The sequence below is a fragment of the Ranitomeya variabilis genome, chromosome 1 (assembly GCF_051348905.1).
Source record: "Ranitomeya variabilis isolate aRanVar5 chromosome 1, aRanVar5.hap1, whole genome shotgun sequence".
In the NCBI taxonomy this organism is placed as follows: domain Eukaryota; kingdom Metazoa; phylum Chordata; class Amphibia; order Anura; family Dendrobatidae; genus Ranitomeya; species Ranitomeya variabilis.
In genome coordinates this window covers 387836073-387848453 of record NC_135232.1, presented here as the reverse complement: position 1 = coordinate 387848453, position 12381 = coordinate 387836073, and the positions used below count along the sequence as shown (strand labels likewise).

The 12381-nt window shown below is 42.9% G+C and overlaps 1 protein-coding gene across 6 annotated transcripts in view; it reads right to left on the bottom strand.

The window, feature by feature from the left end:
* Positions 1-12381, bottom strand: part of TRPM3 (transient receptor potential cation channel subfamily M member 3) — a 1089849-nt gene that overhangs the window by 73626 nt on the left and 1003842 nt on the right. The gene's annotated exons all lie outside the window — the stretch shown is intronic.

Sequence of the window (12381 nt, the reverse complement as noted above, 5' to 3'; positions counted from 1 at the left end):
CCAACCCTATTACCCTACTTGCCATCACCCCAGGGCAAGTGGGAAGAGCAGAGGTTAAGTGCCAGATTTGGCGCATCTTATGAATGTACCATTTCTGGGAGGCTGAGGGCTGCGCCCAAAATGCTGTGTCCTACATTTGAAGCACAGTGGATAGGATTTATAGAAATCCCACTGTGCTTCTATTCACTGCTCCATAAAGTTTACGAGCCGCAGCATTTCAATTTCTGTAGCGGATTTTGACAAATTGAATGTAATTACATGCGATGAATCCGCATGTACTGACAAACAAATGCGGGAATTAGAACACAGCATTTTGGAGGCAGCAAAAATGTGCAGTGTGCAAAACGTCACTATTTCTGACGTAGCCAGAGTTGGACTGGAGCACCTTGGGCCCACCAGAGAAAATCATTCTTGGGGCCCACTATGTAGCTACATAGAAATAAATACAAGACCATCAATTGTCCGGTAAAACACGCTAATATCAGGGTATAATATAAGGTAGTACACGTCTTAATTATGTAGCAGGGATTGGGGTAGCCCCCTCATAGAATATAATGTAGCCCCCCTCATAGAATATAATGCAGCCCCCCTCATAAAATAATGTAGCCCCCCCTCAAAGAATATAATGCAGCCCCCTCTCATAGAATATAATACAGCCCACCTCATAGAATACAATGCAACACCCCAAAAAATATAATATAAAATATAAGTAATAATCTGCAGGAAAGTGGGACAGGAGGCACATCAAGAGTTAAAGTATTTATTTAACAATAAATGCACTCCACGCAGGGACTAGTGGGTTACAGAGTGGTGGTAGGAAATGGGGCAGAACTGGGACAGTGGCAGGGTAGGAAAGGGATGAACGAGAGTTCAGAATTAAAGGGGTGAAACTTATAAGACTGTAGTCTTCTTCTGTGATGTCACATGATGTTTTGAGGTCATCTGTGGTGAGCGGGGATTCAACAATGGCACCTACAACAGCAGCACGTGATGTATTTCAGGAGGCAGTCACTTTCCCGTGCCCACGTGTGTCTGGCACGGTACTAAGTCCAACATATGAGACCGCCGGAGCGAGGCTTCAGTCTGCGGCGTACACTGGTTCTGAGTGACAGGGCTTGGGCCTAGTCACCTGCCTCTCTTGGCGTCACACACCTGATACAGTACCCGATCTCAATTCTGCGTCTCCTCCAGTCGTGGAGGATGGAGGGAGTCTGTCATCTAGTAGTACATCATTGGTGGGCCTATGTAAAGGAGTTCTCTCGGGTCGGGCTATATGCACGGCACGCTCTGCCCTGTCAGCAGATACTGCACCCAACTCACCACTCGGCTTTCCTGCCCCGGCTCTGCTCTGTGCACATAGCTCTGCACAGCTCTGCTGGCACACTAATCCCGCCAGCACTACAGCTCCTTTCCTCCTGGATGGCAGCCGCATGGCCGCTCACAGTTCTGGTACTCTCAGGTGGGGGAAGGGGCAGCCCAGAGCGCCGCTCACTGCTCTCCTCCGCTCTGCTATCCGCCGGCGTCTAACTGACTGGCTTCACGCGCTTTTTCCCTTTTTGTCCCCGACGCTGCGTGCTCTCCAACGGCTTTCCCCACCCCCTTCTGTCAGCAGGAAGCTCCGTCTTGCAAGTGCTTCCCCTCTGGTGCAGAAGAATGTCCACCTCCTTAAAGCTTCCCCCTGGGAACAGAGGATGTATCCCTTTCAGTTCCGGACCCGGCATGCATGTACCCGCGGTCTGGTCTACCTCCTTACACTAACATACAGTCCGATGTAAATAATATAATTCCTTCCTCTTACATAAACAACATCACTCCTCTCCCTTCGGGTACCTCCGGCATATCGTCTTATGTAAAAAAAAATACGTAAATCCCTTCCTTTAGATTCCTCCAGCATACAGTCCCTTGTAAACAACATTACTCCCTTCTTTTCAGACTCTTGTAACTTAAAGTCTGATGTAAATTATATTACTTACTACCATTCAGAATCCACCAATCTACAATCCCATGCTGACATTGTGGGGAGATGGACATGCTGCCCAAGTCCCCCTTTGAAGAAACAAGTGCTGTTTTAATGTGTAATGTGAATTGTGACTTGTGTTACTAATGCTGATATTGTGTGTTGTTTGACAGTAGGGACAGTGAAAGTTAATATTTGGGACAAGCCCAGAGTGCAAAAGGCCAAGCTGAAGGAACACAGACAGTTTCCTGTGAGGATAAAGACCAGCCTAAGTTCTAGTGTTAGTGTCATATTTCATGGGTGTCCCTAGTAGTGAGAGGAGACTGGGAGAAAGGGATAGGGTAATCCAGAGCAAAAACGAGGAAGAGTGACTAAGAGACAGAGTGAGTTACCGGAGACAGGTTCTGGGACTGGACGCCTAGCAGTACGGCCCAGAGTTTATAACTCCTAAAGGTAGCGGGCCTAGACAGGATGGAATATGCTAGATGAAGAGAGTGCTCTGGGCTGGAGATCAAGGGCGCCAGTAGAAGAGAAAATAAGTACCGTCCATACAGGCACCATAGTTCCCCAGAAGGGAAAGAAGGTTGACAATAGGACTCTTACTAACTGGACTGTAATAGTGAGCTGGGCTGTGGTGAAGTGCATAAGAATATTGAAGACAGAGAATAAAAAAAACAGGAAAGAATTGATACTGTGTGTGTGAAAAATGCTCTGTATTGTAAAGGAAATGTTCATCAAGATATGTGCCCGCTATTTCCTGTATATAATCTCTCCCAAGTTATTGTTGAGAAAAAAGTTTATTTTTGACTGGTGGTCTCCCTCATCGAATTGTCAAACACCTGGTCCTGGCAGACCCAAATTATCAGTTACATGCGGCCTGCAAGGGCGTAACGCTCCCACAGCACAAGTCCACACACCCAGCCAGGATCATGTATCGTATCGGGGCCTAAGAGACGAGTAACTTGCCCACGGCTACCATCCCAAGCCGCATTACAACAACATCACTCTGGTGTCTTCAGCCCCCTCCAGCATTCAGTTGATGTCAAATTACATCACTCTCCTGTAAATTTGAGCAAAATGATTAGCAGGATCCTGGTCTGACAGCCAATTCAGTAGACCAGGCCCCTGCGAAGCTCATCCTACCAACCTCATCCCCTGCTAATTTTTATTAAGTCAAATGATATCAATATATGAATAAAGATGAATTATTAGCTGTTCCCTGGTTAGAGAACAAACCAGCTAACATTATAATGACCATATTTTCATATTGTATAACAAACCAAATGAACAATCCCTCTTCTCCCTTCCTCATAAACTCGCCTCTTATATGTCACCAGTATTTTTAAGTATCTTTAAGCACCACTCCAGCGGTTTTTCTATTTCACCACTGAAGTGGTATCTATAATGTAAGTTCCCTGCTCCTATTATATTTACTAGCCGCCATTTTCTGCTCCTCCTGGCGCCTATCCAATCTTGGCTCAACATCTTGTGACCACACTACTGACGGAAGAAGGCCCGTTTTAGACAAATGGGAAAAAGTGGGGCCCAAATGCTAATATATTGTACCATTACACAGAAACATTTACATTGCATTTACATGGGCTGAGTTCTGGCCATTAAATGACCGCAAACGACAATATTGAAGTCCTTCAGTTCTTGTTTCCCGGTCACTTTACACCTGCTGAGGAAGAATGAAGGGGATAGAATGATCCCTAATAGATCAATCTATCCCCATACATATAATGTTATCAGCAGCACATCTGCAATTTACAGCTGGCGATATGCTGCTGAAAACAATGATTTTTGTTCCGGCATAGAAAATAGGCAGCATTTTGCTCATTTGCTGGGCAATTGCTGATGTTTACACCTATGGACTCCCGTCTGTGCTACCAATATCTATAAATGTGGATATTAAACACCCACAGTATGTGACACACACATACTGTATACACAAACTGCATGTTATACACATGTATATTCACATAGCATACACACACATATACATGAGGCACATACATACAGATGCATGTATACACAGAGCACATACTGACACATGCATGGATGGAGCACATGCATATCAACACATGCATATCAACACATGCATGGACAGAGCACATACTGTACATACAGAGACATAGTATAATGGACCCCACACAGCCCTTCAAACATTATAATTGGCCTTCATACAGCCCTACAAACACTGTAATGGCCCCCACATAGCCCTCCATAAAGTACAAATGCTCCCAAATATCTCTCCATATAGTAGAATGGCCCCTACATTATCCCTTTCCTCTTGGTCTCCTCACACCCAAGAAAGTGGCACTAGTCACATTGAACCTTAGCTCCTTTCTCTATGCACTCCAGGCTCTATCTTGCCTTCTCACCGGAAACTTTCTTTGTTCCTTCAGCTTAGCCGCTCCCACTCTGCACTAGTCCTAAACATTACCTCTTTTTGTCCCTGTCAACTACCTCTTGCTGGGCAGAATACAGCCTTGTCACTAACAACACCAGTCTCTACACATATAAACAATATCAATGCATATCACTACTCACATTACACATTGTAACAATATACTTATTTTGTCACGGGGAAACGGGGCAATATGTCCATCTCCTTTCATATGTACCGCAAATGTTGTAAAGGCAAAATAAGATATAATTATCTTCATTGCTTAACCTCTTCACGACTTTGGACATACTCCGTACTTCCTGGTTAGGAAGTGCTTTCCGACCTTGGACGTACTGAGTACGTTCAGGCGAATTTGCAGTCATAGAGGCTGTGTGCGTGTGATCGGCGCTGGGTGTCAGCTGATTGTCACAGCTAACACCACCCGGCACTGCCTGCACCACTCATAGCAGTTTAGCCTCCTAAATGATGCAATATCAGCATTTACAGTGGGTACGGAAAATATTCAGGCCCCTTTTAATTTTTCACTCTTTGTTTCATTGCAGCCATTTGGTAAATTCAAGAAAGTTCTTTTTTTTCTCATTAATGTACACTCTGAACCCCATCTTGACTGAAAAAAAACAGAAATGTAGAAATTGTTGCATTTTTTGTTAAAAAAGAAAAACTGAAATATCACATGGTCATTAATATTAGACCAGTGTTTCGCAAACTCCAGTCCTCCCGGACCCCAACAGGTCATGTTTTCAGAATTTCCTTAGTAGTGCACAGGTGATGGAAGTATCAGGGGTTCTCCCTTGTGTAGCACTGTGGAAATCCTGAAAACATGACCTGTTGGGAGCCGTGAGGACTGGAGTTTGGGAAATACTGATTTAGACCCTTTGTTCAGACACTCATATTTAAGTCACATGCTGTCCATTTCCTTGTGATCTTCCTTGAGATGGTTCTACTCCTTTATTGGAGTCCAGCTGTGTTTAAACTGATAAGACTTGACTTGGAAAGGCACACACCTGTCTATATAAGACCTCACAGCTCACAGTGTATGTCAGACCAAATGACAATCATGAGGTCAAAGGAACTGGCCAAGGAGCTCAGAGACAGAATTGTGGCAAGGCACAGATCTGGCCAAGTTTACAAAAGAATTTCTGCAGTACTCAAGGTTCCTAAGAGCACAGTGGCCTCCATAATCCTTAAATGGAAGAAGTTTGGAACCACCAGAAGTCTTCCTATACCTGACCATCCAGCCAAACTGAGCAATCGTGGGAGAAGAACATTGGTGAGAGAGGTAAAGAAGAACCCCAAGATCACTGTGGCTGAGCTCCAGAGATCCAATAGGGAGATGGGAGAAAGTTCCACAAAGTCAACTATCACTGCAGCCCTCCATCAGTCAGGCCTTTATGGCAGAGTGGCCCGATGGAAGCCTCTCCTCAGTGCAAGACATATGAAAAGTCTGCCTTGAGTTTGCTAAAAAAACACATGAAGGACTCCCAGACTATGAGAAATAAGATTATCTGGTCTGATGAGTAGTGTTGAGCATTCCGATACTGCAAGTATTGGGTATCGGCCGATACTTGCGGTATCGGAATTCCGATACCGAGTTCCGATACTTTTGTGGTATCGGAAATCGGAATCGGAAGTTCCCAGTGTATGGTTCCCAGGGTCTGAAGGAGAGGAAACTCTCCTTCAGGCCCTGGGATCCATATTCATGTAAAAAATAAAGAATTAAAATAAAAAATATGGATATACTCACCCCTCCGGCGGACCCTGGACCTTACCGATTGTAACCGGCAGCCTCCGTTCCTAAGAATGAGCAGTTTAAGACCTCCGATGATGTCGCGGCTTGTGATTGGTCACGTGCCGCTCATGTGACCGCTCACGCGACCAATCACAGGCCGCGACTTCATCGCAGGTCCTAAACTCCAGTTTAGGGCCTGCGATGACGTCGCGGCCTGTGATTGGTCGCATGAGCGGTCACATGAGCGGCACGCGACCAATCACAAGCCGCAACGTCATCGAAGGTCCTAAACTGCTCATTCTTAGGAACGGAGGCTGCCGGTTACAATCGGTAAGGTCCAGGGTCCGCCGGAGGGGTGAGTATATCCATATTTTTTATTTTATTTTTTTATTTTTTACATGAATATGGATCCCAGGGCCTGAAGGAGAGTTTCCTCTCCTTCAGACCCTGGGAACCATCCAGGATACCTTCCGATACTTGAGTTCCATTGACTTGTATTGGTATCGGGTATCGGTATCGGCGATATCTGATATTTTTCGGGTATCGGCCGATACTATCCGATACCGATACTTTCAAGTATCGGAAGGTATTGCTCATCACTACTGATGAGACAAAGATAGACCTTTTTGGTGCTAATTCTAAGCGGTATGTGTGGAAAAAAACAGGCACTGCTCATAACCTGCCCAATACAATACGACTGGTTGTCATTGAAAGAAACGTGAATGTGGCTAAGTACAGAGATATTCTGGATGAAAACCTCTTCCAGAGTTCTCTGGACCTCAGACTTGGCCGAAGGTTCACCTTCCAGCAAGACAATGACCCTAAGCACACAGCTAAAATAACAAGGGAGTGGCTTAAGAACAACTCTGTGACCATTCCTGACTGGCCCAGCCAGAGTCCTGACCTAAACCCAATTTAGCACCTCTGGAGAGACCTGAAAATGGCTGTCCACCAACGTTCACCATTTGAGAGGCGGTAGCTGGGACAAAAAAATATTGCAAAATGAAACCAGATGGATCTTCCACCTAAATACAGTAGCTCCAAGGGGGCTCAATGAACAACTGAACTATAGTTGCTTCATTTAGAGTTCATTTAGTGAGGGTCAGGCTTGCAATACCCTATAGCCATGAGACTGTCAAGACTTGAATTTGTGAACTAAAACTACCTGGCAGTGCCAATTTTGAAAAATACACCCATTTATGAAAAATTATACTGATGGAGTATAACACCTTCTTATTTTTGGATTTAATTTGATTTTTTTCAGCCATTGGTGGGTTTAACAGCATAGTCTGATAAATCATCCTTAATAAGAACCTTTCCATTTTACAACTGGGAGTTTGTGGTGTATAACTCCGCTTTATATAGATATTTAGATTAAATGTATATGTAATTCCCCGCGGCTTGAATGATCCCCGTAGATAAAGAACCGGCAATGTGATGTCATTTTTAATGGCCGAAATAGATATTAGTGTGGAGCGCAAGTTGCGTTCCAGAACGAACATCCGGAATTGAAACCGGAAGATGTGGTAGCCGTATTTGAATGATATGCTTACGGAGAATGGTAACCATGGGGATTCTGCGATGGCAGTATGAGAGTTTCCGGGGTGTGTACCGGAAACACTATCACGCTTCTGCCACACATAGAGGCGCATCTGTAAGCGGCAGAATGGTAACCATGGTGAGTCAGTAACGCTAGTATGGCGGCGTACAGGTTGTGAACCGGAAGTATAGCGGCCATCTTGTTGTCACACGTGGAGGAGCACTCATGGCGTGTGAATGCGGCGGAATGACTAATGGGTGAGTCATTATGATTGGAGGTTTCATCATTGTTGATTGTCTGACCAATTAAGATGAGACCGTTATTTAAGTGAACGGGGTGGGCGGCGTGCTATGACCATGCTAAGCCCATGAACTAAAGAGGAAAGACCGCTGTTTTTTCTCGTAGTTAGTTATGTACCCTAACGTATTGTGAGGTCCCCTGAAGAGTCTATACACTGACAAAACGCATCAGGACGTACAGGGATGGTTAGGGCTTCTGTTTAAAAGGGTCAGCTGTGGACTGCCCTTGTAAGGGCGGGAGCAATTTGGGGTCAGGGCCGCAATAGCCTATACAGGGCAAAATAGGGTAAGAGGACCTCATCTCTCCCAGCTTGCAGAGCGATTATTTGGAGGGGAAGAATGAATGATCGGCACCAGAGCTACTAATGGGTGAGATCTTTCCAATTTATTTGCTTTGTAAAATATTATGGGTATATATGGACCTACCCAAATAAGCTAGTCCACATAGAGACTGTGATTTGTGTAACCTGCATGTCGTACATGACAAAAAGGATTCTTTTTTCTACACAGTCTAACAAGAACATATGATTTTGACATCTACTCCTAATGTGATTTGAAATTGGAACTGGTCACAAATATACCAAATAGGATCTTGTGGTTTCAGGATTCCTATGTTGTTTGGTCCATGTGGACATACAGTTAGGTCCAGAAATATTTGGACAGAGACAACATTTTTCTCATTTTGGTTATAGACGTTACAACAATTTAATTTTAAACAAAACAATTCAGATGCAGTTGAAGTTCAGACTTTCAGCTTTCATTTGAGGGTATCCACATTAAAATTGGATGAAGGGTTTAGGAGTTTCAGCTTCTTAACATGTGCCACCCTGTTTTTTTAAGGGACCAAAAGTAATTGGACAGATTCAATAATTTTAAATAAAATGTTCATTTCTAGTACTTGGTTGAAAACCCTTTGTTGGCAATGACTGCCTGAAGTCTTGAACTCATGGACATCACCAGACGCTGTGTTTCCTCCTTTTTGATGCTCTGCCAGGCCTTCACTGCGGTGGTTTTCAGTTGCTGTTTGTTTGTGGGCCTTTCTGTCTGAAGTTTAGTCTTTAGCAAGTGAAATGCATGCTCAATTGGGTTGAGATCAGGTGACTGACATGGCCATTCAAGAATATTCCACTTCTTTGCTTTAATAGACTCCTGGGTTGCTTTGGCTTCATGTTTTGGTCATTGTCCATCTGTAGTATGAAACGACGACCAATCAGTTTTGCTGCATTTGGCTGGATCTGAGCACACATTATGGCTCTGAATACCTCAGAATTCATTCGGCTGCTTCTGTCCTGTGTCACATCATCAATAAACACTAGTCACCCAGTGCCACTGGCAGCCATGCATGGCCAAGCCATCACACTGCCTCCACCGTGTTTTACAGATGATGTGGTATGCTTTGGATCATGAGCTGTACCAAGCCTTCGCCATACTTTTCTCTTTCCATCATTCTGGTAGAGGTTGATCTTGGTTTCATCTGTCCAAAGAATGTTCTTCCTGAACTGTGCTGGCTTTTTTAGATGTTTTTTAGCCAAGTCCAGTCTAGCCTTTTTATTCTTGACACTTATGAGTGGCTTGCACCGTGCAGTGAACCCTCTGTATTTACTTTCATGCCGTCTTCTCTTTATGGTAGATTTGGATATTGATGCGCCTACCTCCTGGAGAGTGTTCTTCACTTGGTTGGCTGTTGTGAAGGGGTTTCTCTTCACCATGGAGGTTATTCTGCGATCACCCACCACTGTTGTCTTCCGTGGGCGCCCAGGTCTTTTGGCATTCATGAGTTCACCAGTGCTTTCTTTCCTTCTCAGGATGTACCAAACTGTACATTTTGCCACTCCGAATATTGTAGCAATTTCTCGGATGGGTTTTTTCTCTGTTTTCACAGCTTAAGAATGGCTTGTTTCACCTTCATGGAGAGCACTTTTGACCGCATGTTTACTTCATAGGAAAACCTTCTAAATGCAAGCACCACACCTCAAATCAACTCCAGGCCTTTTATCTGCTTAGTTGAGAATGACATAATGAAGGGATTGCCCACACCTGTCCATGAAATAGCCTTGGAGTCAATTGTCCAATTACTTTTGGTCCCTTGAAAAAACAGGGTGGCATAGGTTAAGGAGCTGAAACTCCTAAACTCTTCATCCAATTTTAATATGGATACCCTCAAATGAAAGCTGAAAGTCTGAACTTCAACTGCATCTGAATTGTTTTGTTTAAAATTAAATTGTGGTAATGTCTATAACCAAAATGAGAAAAATGTTGTCTCTGTCCAAATATTTCTGGACCTAACTGTATATGGCCAAGTGTTTGGGAATTTTGCACTTGGACTAGATTTTATGAGGTAGTTTTTAAAAGGTTATAATAAAAGTTATCTTTTATATTTTTGTTTTCTCTATGCTATTGGCCAGTATTCCCAAGAAGACTCAAGGGTGCTTCGACTCAATACTGAGCAAAAGGTCTGAATACTTATGACCATGTGTTATTTCAGTTTTCTTTTTCAATACATTTCTACATTTCTGTTTTTTTTTCAGTCAAGATGGGGTGCAGAGTGTACATTAATGTGAAAAAAAAGAACTTTTTTGAATTTACCAAATGGCTGCAATGAAACAAAGAGTGCAAAATTTAAAGGGGTCTGAATACTTTCCGCACCCACTGTAGAAGGCAGGCAGAGGAGGGAGCCCCCTCTGCCCTCCAACCGCTGCCCCCACTACGTCATTGCTGGGGACCTATCATTACCTGGTCACCAGGTTTTAGCATGCCTGTTAGATCATGCTCAGTGCATGATCTAACAAGTTTGTGTGAGAGCAGGCTGACAGTTCTAATGCACTGCAATGCTGGTGCATTGCAATATATTATAACTATGATCAGACTGCTGAAAGTGAAAGTTCCATAGTTTGACAAGGTAAAAATGTAAAAAAAAATTGTAAAAATATTTTGTTTAAAAATCACAAAATAGTAAAAACAAATTACGGTAATAATATATTGTGTCTATTAATAAAGATTATTATGAAAAAAATAAGCAAAAAAGTACACATATTTGGTATCGTCGTGTCCGGAACGACCCGACCTATAAAACTGTCCCACCAATTGACCCCTTCAGTGAACACCGTAAAAAAAAAAGAAATAAAAAGGAGGCAAAAAACGATGCTTTTTCATCATACCACCGAACACAAAATGGAAAAAACGCGATAAAAAAGCAAATGTAAAGAAAAATATCGCTGAAAACTTCATCTTGTACCTAAAAAACAAGCCTGTATACAACTCCGTCAGCTGAAAAATAAAAAAGTTAAATCTCTCAGAATAGACTGATTACAAAAAATTTTTTCTAACAAAATAGTTTTTATTGTGTAAAAGTGGCAAAACATAAAAAAAACTATATAAATGTGGTATCATTGTAATCGTTTTGACCCGAAGAATAGAGCTGCCTCATCAATTTTACCACACGCAGAACAGCATAACCCCCCCAAAAAAAAATTCCAGAATTGCTGGAATTTGTTCATTCTGCCTCCCAAAAATTGGAAAAGAAAGCGATCATAAAATGTCATGTGACCAAAAATTATACCAAAAAAAGTCAACTTGTCCCCCAAAAAACAAGCCATCACATGACTCTGTTGGTTGATATATGGAAAAATTCTAGCTTTCAAAATATAGCGATGCATTTGCAAAAAAAAGCGTTTTATAGTGTGTGACAGCAGCCAAACATAAAAAAACAATATAAATCTGATATGGCTGTAATCATACCAACCTGAAAAATAAAATTGTCTATTCATAAATAAAACCAATTCTTCACCTCCTGTTGATTTTTTCATTCTGCCTCCCAAAGACCGCAGTAAGGCTCAGCCCACATATTTTTTCCATGTAAATCTCTGAAATATGTGATTCAGATGGAACACCTGGCAGAAAATTACCTATAATGAGGCAGATGAAGGCACTGTGGACGTCATCTGGCCTATGATCTGTCCTTCTTGTTAGGCGTGCAGAAAAGTGTCGTCAACTGCAGTTTTGTGCACTTCTGAAAAGAAGGGCACCACTAAACAGAGCCCAGACAGAGTCAGAGTAACTCTGCTGCCTCATTATAGTGAATGGATGCCTTAGGGGTTTCATCTGAATCATGTCACTGGGAGATTTAAATGGAAACCCAGATGTAAGTGGTCAGCGTAGAGTGCGGGATAAATGTGATCCCAAACGTTATGTAAAATGTTCCCAATAAAAGCTTCAACTCAATCCACAAAAAAGACAAGTCCCCACTCAGGTTTGTCATCTGTCAATGGAAATATAGGGCCTTCCACATTACTGGTAGTACAAAGGTTCTGTAAAAGCGAAATGTCCCTTACTCCTCAAAAAAAATTCAGCAAATTCTGCGCTCCCTAATGCAAATGCCCTCTCCCTTCTGAGCCCGACAGTGTGCCTAAACCACATTTAGCATTCACATGTTTGGCATTTCTGTAG